This window comes from Corylus avellana, chromosome ca7, assembly GCF_901000735.1.
Source record: "Corylus avellana chromosome ca7, CavTom2PMs-1.0".
In the NCBI taxonomy this organism is placed as follows: domain Eukaryota; kingdom Viridiplantae; phylum Streptophyta; class Magnoliopsida; order Fagales; family Betulaceae; genus Corylus; species Corylus avellana.
In genome coordinates, this window is record NC_081547.1 from 8,449,605 (window position 1) to 8,458,908 (window position 9,304).

A 9,304-nucleotide genomic window follows, 5' to 3' on the forward strand; every position below is an offset into this window, starting at 1 on the left:
TGTGGCTGTTACTTCGTATCAGCCTCTAACATTCAACGATGATGGAGCATATCTCTTACCAAATTTAGTGATGAGGTGACAGAGTGCGATAGAATGTATTTTATGGGTTGTAATTTCGAATATTATAAAATATTATAATTTTTTTTATTGGATACTACTTAATTTTTAAATGAGATGATTAAAATTTTGATCTAACAAATGGAATTAAAGGGGACCATAAATTCGTGTTGCAAAAATATTAAAATATAATATCGAAAGAGGAATTGTTATCATGAATGGGTGACTCTCTATGGTTTTAGTGAAGCGACAACAGAACATCACTCTCACCTCTTTTTTCTTTGCGGGAACACGTGACAAAGAAATTAGAGCACATCTGTAACGCTCTACGGTTGAGTTGAATAGACAACCGGACATTACAATAACTCTTTTTTGTTTGGTAGGAAGATGAAATTACTCTTCAGGCTTATCCCCAAAACAAGTGAATGCAAACATTACTTTTCAAGAGTCAACCGTGAAGTCAATTATACCCTTCCAAACAAGTTGACGATAGCTTCTTGGCATATAGTGGCTAAAATATCAACCCTTTAATGGTAAGATTGATGGAAGATGATGTAGCGGAAGGCCAAGTAACAATAATCAGAAGCATCTGTATTTTTTGACTAAAAGATAAAATAATAATAAAAAAAAAAGATAAAATTTCATAAAATATTTGAGAGAAATTTTTTAACTTGATAATAATTCAATTGAGCGAGTAATTTTACAACACAAATTAGTTTATTTATAGAAGATAAATACTTGCAATAAAGTAAACATACTTTTAAAATAGGAATAAATGTAAAATTGGTGTATGTGGTTGGCCGGAATTACAAATCATTCTTTGTGGTATAACAAATAATTTATAGGTCCTTGTAGTTGGTCTAAATTATAAATCACTCCATGTAGTATAAAAAATAATTTATAAGTCCTCAGTGTAGGCTAAAATAACAGTTTACTGACCAAAATCAATTTTTGTTAAATAATTTAATAGAATCCGTTATTTTGTCACATCATACTGCTATAGCAAAATTTATATAATCTCTTATATTCCCAAAATTAACCCTCACCCATTTTCATCTTCCTCACCATGATTTGAAAGCATTTTGCGAGAATTTGATAATCGCTTTTTGTGAAGCGGCTGACGAAGATGAAGATGAATATGAGGGATGGTTATGTACGAGGAAAAATTTTGGAGATATAAGATATTAGGTTAATTTACTATGACGTACTGTATGATGTGGAGTGATGGTTGATGTGTAATCTTAGTTAGCGTTGTAAAAGAGATATGCTAGAATCTAATAAAAACTTCAAATTTTGTCCACAAAAGTCCATGTGGCAAGATGCAACATCATCTTATTTTTGTTTTGTCCTTTTTCATACACCAAAAAAAAAAAAATGATGTGGCATTTTAATTTGCCATGTGGACTTTTATGGGCAAAATCTAAAGTTTTTATTAGATTGAAACATTTCTTCGTCGTAAAATGATGGAAAAATCATAATTGTCTTTTTTGAAAGTTAGAAATTAATAATAACATGTGCCTCCTTTTTATTGGATATGACGTGCCAAATTGATAGATTTTGCTAAGTTACTTATCGAAAATTCATTTCAAAGAGTAAACTATTATTTTGACATACCTTGAGGACCTATAAATAATTTTTCAGATTGAGTAATTTGTAATTTAGACGAACTAAGGGGACCTATAAATTATTTTTATACTACATAAAGTGATTTATAATTTAGACCAATTATAAAGACCAATTTAACATTTATCGGAGAAACACCACAAGAACATACGAATTATGCAATTTGATGAGCTGTCAGTTGGCAAGAGAATACTTGCACTACGTGACATTAATTGACTTGCTCAGAGAGAAAAAAATAAAAAATAAAATTTGATTGTGTTGTTAAAAGTAAGTAATCTTTTGCAGTATAAAGCGTACCCCGGCGGAAAACATGTTCCAAAAAAGAAGATCGAGGAAGGTTCGGTCATAGATGGTGATGAGGTTCAAACATTTCATCTTTGCATTGCTCGCTGGTTTGGCTCTTATACTTGCTGTTCATGCCCAGGATCAACCTGCAGGTATATATCATCATTCATCATCATCATCTTATTAATCTTTCAGTATATAACTTTTGTTTTGATTATTATTCTTTCATATCTGTCGTCCCAGGCTTCATAAACATAGCTTGTGGGTTAGCAGCGAATACTAGCTTTACGTATACGTATGGGCACACAGACTTAAATTACATTTCAGATGCAACCTTCATAGACACAGGTACAAGTATGAGCATTTCACCTGAAATCAAACGTGCGTATTTTGGAGAGGACACTTCAAAATACGTATGGAATCTCAGAAGCTTTTCTCAAGGAATCCGCAACTGTTACACCATAAACGTCGCAGCAGGCGCTAAATATTTGATCCGAGCAAGCTTCTTGTATGGGAATTATGATGGAAAAGATAATTTCCCACAATTTGATCTGTATCTTGGACCAAATTGGTGGGACACGATCCAAGTGAAAAGTTCATCGGATGGTTCCTACAGCGAGCTCATACATGTTCCGTCTCGAAACTATATACATGTTTGTCTCATAAACACGGGCTTGGGGACGCCATTTATATCAGCAATAGAGTTAAGGCCATTGATAAATACCTCCTATGTCACCAAATCTGGATCATTGGCATTTGTTTCTCGCTTCGATGTTGGATCAAAAAGCGAGCAGAGATACTGGTGAGTCATTTTATATGATAGCAAGTCATTTGCATTACTAAAAACAATAAAATTATTTTCATTTTCAGTACTAGCTATGAATTAAGTTATTTATCAAAAAAGAAAAAAAGTAGTGCTGTGAGTCACTAGCTGAGTCAGCTTAAAGGTCTAATTTAAAGTCTTTCTGTAGAACATAAACTCAATTTCCTCCTGTCTTATTAATTAGGTATCCAGACGATGTTCATGATCGCTATTGGGATCCCTATAACGAAGTTGGGTGGACAAATTTAAGTACCCCGCTTATCATTGACTCCCAAAGTCACAATGATTATCAACCACCATCTATTGTTATGAGTACTGCCGCCACACCAGTAGATGATAGAGCTCCCATAAAGTTCAACTGGGACTCAGATGATGCGACATCTTCCAAATATTATGTGTACATACACTTTGCTGAAGTTGTAAAGCTCAAAGCCAACCAGTCTAGATCATTCAACATTACCCTCAACGGGAAGTACTGGGATGGACCCATTGCTCCTCATTACTTATCCTCAAGCACTGTGTCTAGCACATCGCCCATAAGTGGAGAAGCAAAATATGATTTTTCTTTCATCAAAACTCAAAATTCAACACTACCACCCATCCTCAACGCGATTGAGATATATTCCGTGAAATATTTCTTGCAATCAGAAACAGAACAAGGAGATGGTATGTTCTTCCACACATACATACACAAACACACACACACACATATACATATATATTCTAGTTCGCATATATTTGACAAACTGGGGTGCATGTGAAATATTAGTTGATGCCATGGAAAAAATAAAGTCAACATATGCAATGAAGAGAAATTGGCAAGGAGATCCGTGTGCCCCTAAAGCATACTCCTGGGAAGGTCTAAATTGTAGATACGATGGTTATAGTCCACCTAGAATCACATCCTTGTAAGTCTTTGCATTATTTTTATGACTTTCCAACTTATTGACTCTTAATTTAAGTTATTGTAAAACTTAAATACCTCAGGAATTTGACCTCAAGTGGACTAATTGGAGAGATATCTGCCGACATATCAAACCTCGTAATGTTACAATATTTGTAAGTATCCACAATTTACATGATTAGATGATCTAGAAACATGAGGATAATTGCCAAAGTACATATTTTCTACCTCAACAAATATTAAATATAAGTACTTTGTTCATTTCAGGGATCTTTCTAACAATAGCTTAACCGGATCGGTGCCTGATTTTTTGTCTCAATTACAATACTTGACTGTCTTGTAAGTTACTTTTTATGTGAAGAATGATGCTACAAATTTCATCATTAGAGAAGTAGGTGGGAAAAAAAATTAATCATTCTACCTTTCGATGCAGAAACTTAGAACGAAACCAACTGTCTGGTTCAATTCCAGCTGAACTAATTGAAAGATCAAAGAATGGTTCATTATCTTTAAGGTATGATTTTTGTCAAAAACAATAAAACCCTTACTATTACAATTTTGGGGAAACTACAATTACTCCCCTGTAATTATTATCCTATTTGCAAGGTCCTCTTTTGTTTGATTTTTGCAATTTCCATCTTCCCCATTAATCAAGCATTAGGATTGCAATGTCCCTTCCACACCCAAAATGATAAAAATACAGAAGAAAAAAAAAAATTCATAAAAAATCATAAAAAATGAAAAAGGCAAAAGTTCAGGAAAGAAACGAAAAAAGTAAAGATATCATAAAAAACGAAAATAAGGTTATGAACCTTTTGCTTTTTTTTTTTTTTTCTTTCCTTTTTCCATTTTTTTTTAATTTTTTTTCTTTTAATTTTGGTTTTTTCTTATTTTTCTTATTAATATATATATTTTTTAATTTTAGGGTATTTTGTCATTTTGGGGTGTAAAGAGAACATTTCAACTTTAATGATAGATTGGGTGATATCACAAAAAATGGAAACATTTGATAGAACATTGCAAATAGAGTAGTAGTTAGAGGGGGTAATTATAATTTTTCCTATAATTTTTCTTTAACTGCAAATTGCAAAATTTTCATGAATTTCAATTGTAGGCTTTTTGGTAATGCCACCAACAGTACTATCATTCCAAGTGTGGGTGACAATAGTAATTCAAAGCTATGTGGATCTGGTTCGTGCAAAAAGAAGAACAACATTGTTGTTCCAATAGTAGCATCACTTGGTGGATTGCTGATCATCTCATTGATTGTTGCTGCTACCTTGTTAGGACTTAGAAGAAAACGAAAAGATAAGACTAAAGGTGAAAATTTTAACCATATGATTCATATCGACATTAACAAAAAAAAAAAATTCTCCTTATATTCTTACTGATGATTTTAGCATTAGCATTTGCAATGGTAGATACTAAATCCAATATTCAAAAGGCATCATTTGAGAGGATTCTTGGTAAGGGTGGATTTGGAACAGTTTACCATGGCAACATAGGTAACACTTAAGTAGCAGTGAAAATGATATCTCCATCATCAACTCAAGGGTTTCAGCAATTTCAATCAGAAGCAAGTAACTGTAACTCATAAAAGCTCATATATATATATATATAGAGAGTCTTACATTGATACTAAAATTAATGTGATACTTTGTAATTACAGGTTAAACTTCTTACGAGGGTTCATCATAAAAACTTAACTACTCTTGTTGGATATTGCTATGAGGAAAATAACATGGGGCTCATTTATGAGTACATGGTCAACGGAGACTTAAAAGCACATCTTTCAGGTTTGAAATAATACACAAAAGTACTTCATGTTCTAGCTTATTAAATCTTATCCTCCTCTGAGAAGAATTTTTTTTTTCTAATTTTAGAATTAGAGCAATAAATTCCTTTTAAATTTTTTCTTATTCATTAGTACTATATAATCGGTGTTAAGTTACTTTGAATAACAAAGTATACCAAGGTTTATGCATTTTATTAACGGATGCAGGTGAGAAGGCAAACATATTGAACTGGGAACATAGACTTCGAATAGCGATGGATGCCGCACAAGGTTAGCATAGAGTTGATTTGCATAATTCCTCCTTTATAATGTCTTTTTTGTTGTTTCCTATAAATGTTGTGGTTATGAATTTGTAGGATTGGAGTATCTGCACAATGGTTGCAAGCCACCTATAATTCACAGAGATGTGAAACCCACAAACATCTTGTTAAATGAAAATTTCCATGCCAAACTAGCTGATTTTGGGCTATCCAAATTTTTTTCTACCAATAGTGAAACTCATGTGTCAACTGTTGTTGCTGGCACCCCTGGATACTTGGACCCCGAGTGAGTATTTCTGTTATCGTTTATTTTACTTACGATCATCTTCAACATTTATTTTCTTTGCCAATAAAAGAGTGACATTTATATTCCACGAAATTATGATCCATTATGAAATGAAATTGAAATCCAAATGATATGGTGGTAATAAAGACGAAATGTATTTGATATTGGGCATTAGACAATTAAAAACCTTATGATATTAGAAATCAAGGGAGTTGCCAACTTTTTCAATAATAAATTTGCTTACAAATTTGAAAAATTAACATGCTTTGACTTGCAGATACTACATATCAAACTGGTTAACTGGCAAAAGTGATGTTTATAGCTTTGGAGTCGTTCTTTTGGTGATAATCACAGGTCGACCTGCAATAGAAGGATCCCACGAAAAGACACACATAATTCAATGGGTGAGTCTCATGCTTGATAAAGGGGATATAAAAAATATTGTTGATACAAGGTTGTGTAGAAACTTCAGTATCAACTCTGCTTGGAAAGTTGTCGAACTAGCAATGGCTTGTGTAGCTCCAACTTTGGCTAAAAGGCCAACTATAAGTCAGGTAGTGGCCGAACTGAAGGAGTGTTTGGCAATTGAATTAGCTCACACAGTGGAGGGCCAAGAGGACAAACCAACGAATTCAATTGAAGTTATCGACATGGATCAAACTCCTGAAGTGATTCCTTTAGCGCGTTAAAATATTGTCGAGTCTTGAACCTTTTTTACTTTCTGTAATTTTTTTTAGTGCATGCTATACTTCAAATGAATCATCTATGATGGTTCTATATATTGGATCCATAATTGTGATAGGTCCCATATTTTGATATTCAAATTGAAATAATCTCCATTTCGAGTAGGAGAGAGACCACATGAATATTGACTTACAAAAATTATTAGACTTTTCAGCCGACACAAGGCTATCATTTACGTCCTATATATAAACACAGAAGCCGTATATCCATTGGATCCATTTAGGACTAAAACCAAAACGTTAAAGTGGTAGTCTAAAATGCCAATAAGTGTCCCTTTAATATTCAATTCAAATAAAGAAATAAATAAATAAATACAAATTAAATCATATTGAGGAATTTAGAACAAATAACAAAGTTAGTCTATCTAAGATTCTTCTTTCTCAACGTCAAAAAGTCTTATATTTCATACAATCGTTTGAAAAAAAAAAAAAAAAAAAAAAAAAGAGATTTTCGTTATATTTAAATTTCAAAGATATTTTCAACAAAACATTTTCGGAAAGAATTGTAGAAAATATTTTTATTTTGCTTTGGGTTTGGATTTTCTAAATCCTCACACGGAGAATTTTGCTCATGTAGGCCAATAAAAGAACTAAGAACAAAAGCAAACCCAAAAGAAGTCCTATATTGCTTTCTCCATCTCCATCCAAAGACAGCAACAAGCACTAACTCTCTTTCAAACACCACAAGGCAATGTGCAAAGCTAAGAGAAGTTTTGAACACGTCTCTCCACCAACTAGCAAGCTGAAATTGTTTATGCAATCACTTTTTAATTTTGATCAGTTTAATTTTTTTTATTAATCCAAATTTGCGATTTTATCATACAAACTTTTCATTTTCCACAAAATTTTGATCATTCTAAATTGAGTTTGATTTATTCAAATATTCAACTATTGATTTTTCTTCATTTCAGCTCCAAACTTGTCTTGAACACAATACTCGATCTTAAGTAATTTTATGTGGCCTATTTATTTCTTACTAAGAATAATGTGACTATTAAAATCACATTTTGATAGAAATTCAATAATGATCAATTACAAGTTTAATAGTGATTTTAATAACCAGATCATTCTTAATTGGACACAAGTAGGACACCTAGAATTACTCCTCGATCTTACATCTAAAATTATTTTGCTACTGAATTAGGCAATTCAAAAATCTAACCAAACTCACCTTTTGGCAATTATATTAAACCACAAAACTAGAATAAATAAAGATACAATTAATGAATTACAACAGAAATTCTATTAAACAACTAAACTAGAATTCCTCTATTATTCATTGATAGAGATCTTGTTTCCTAAAACACTCACAAAACATATAAATGTGGAATAAGAAAAAAAAAAAATGTAACATTAATATCACAAATTTGAACATAATATTAATCATTAAAAAATCACAAAGTCTATTTGATCACAAAATATCAACATAGATTTGACAAATAGTACCAAAACCAACATCACTACTCCCCATGTCTTCAAGCACTCCCAAAATATCTTCCCCTTTTTTCTCACAAAATGACAAAGGGTTTCAAATGAAAGATTTAGTATAGTGTCTTGCAACAAGCAATTCAAACAAACCAAATTATTCACCTATGCACATTGGAATGAATATAGCTACGAAAAATAGTATGCTAATGAATATGAGACAAGTTATTCTTTTATCTCACATTTTTTTTTTTTCAAATTTATTATTAGAACTATTCTGATGAGCTCCATTAGATTTTGTCAAATTAGTTATAAACACCAAAATCAGCGGTTGTTGTTAAGACATTTGTTATTAATAGAATCATGACTGATCTTTAGAAAGGGTGACAAAGGATAATGACCAAAAAACAAAAAAAAACGTACATTAAATATATAACAGGTGGATTCAGTCTCAACGGAAGTGTAAGGATTCATTTTATTCATACAATAAAGGTAGAATCAGAAAGTTTGAGTAGCTAGGCTCATGGAGACCCATTCTCAGACTTGGCGATAGGAGAAGGAGTAGCACAACACTTGCAACCAGGGGACCATAACAATTTTTAGAAGCTAGCTATAACAATTTGAATATTCAGTAATATTATTTTTTTTTAGGAAGTGGGAGGACCATGGCCCCAGCCGATCCCCCTCCCTCCGTCTCTGCTTGCAACAAGAGCCCATTGGGGGATGTGTGCAACATACACAAGCAGGGCAAATGGGTCCTGAAGCTGCAACACAAATTGTAAATAAAACTTAAAATCTTGCCATATAAAAGCTGCTGAATTAATGGTAATGGGTTTTTTCTTTTTCCTCTTTGAGTCAATCGAGCTGCATCAGACGTTGACATTGGAGATAAGATGATTGCAAATATAAAGAGCGTCACCCAAGTAGACCTCAAAGAGTTACCTACTTACCTGCATGAGCCATTGCTTAATGTCATAGATCTGCTGAGATGAATTACTCCCTTTGTTAATTAACATGGTTGGGTATGTTTATATATATAGCTACTCGATCTGTGCCTTTGAATCACACGGCACTTGGTTACCCATCTGCTGCTTTGTTTGAAT

The 9,304-nt window shown here is 32.6% G+C and overlaps 1 pseudogene; it reads left to right on the forward strand.

Annotated features, from left to right (window-relative positions):
- The first annotated feature begins 1,994 nt into the window (after positions 1-1,994).
- On the forward strand, positions 1,995-6,722 carry LOC132186368 (LRR receptor-like serine/threonine-protein kinase IOS1; annotated as a pseudogene).
- The last annotated feature ends 2,582 nt before the right edge of the window (positions 6,723-9,304 follow it).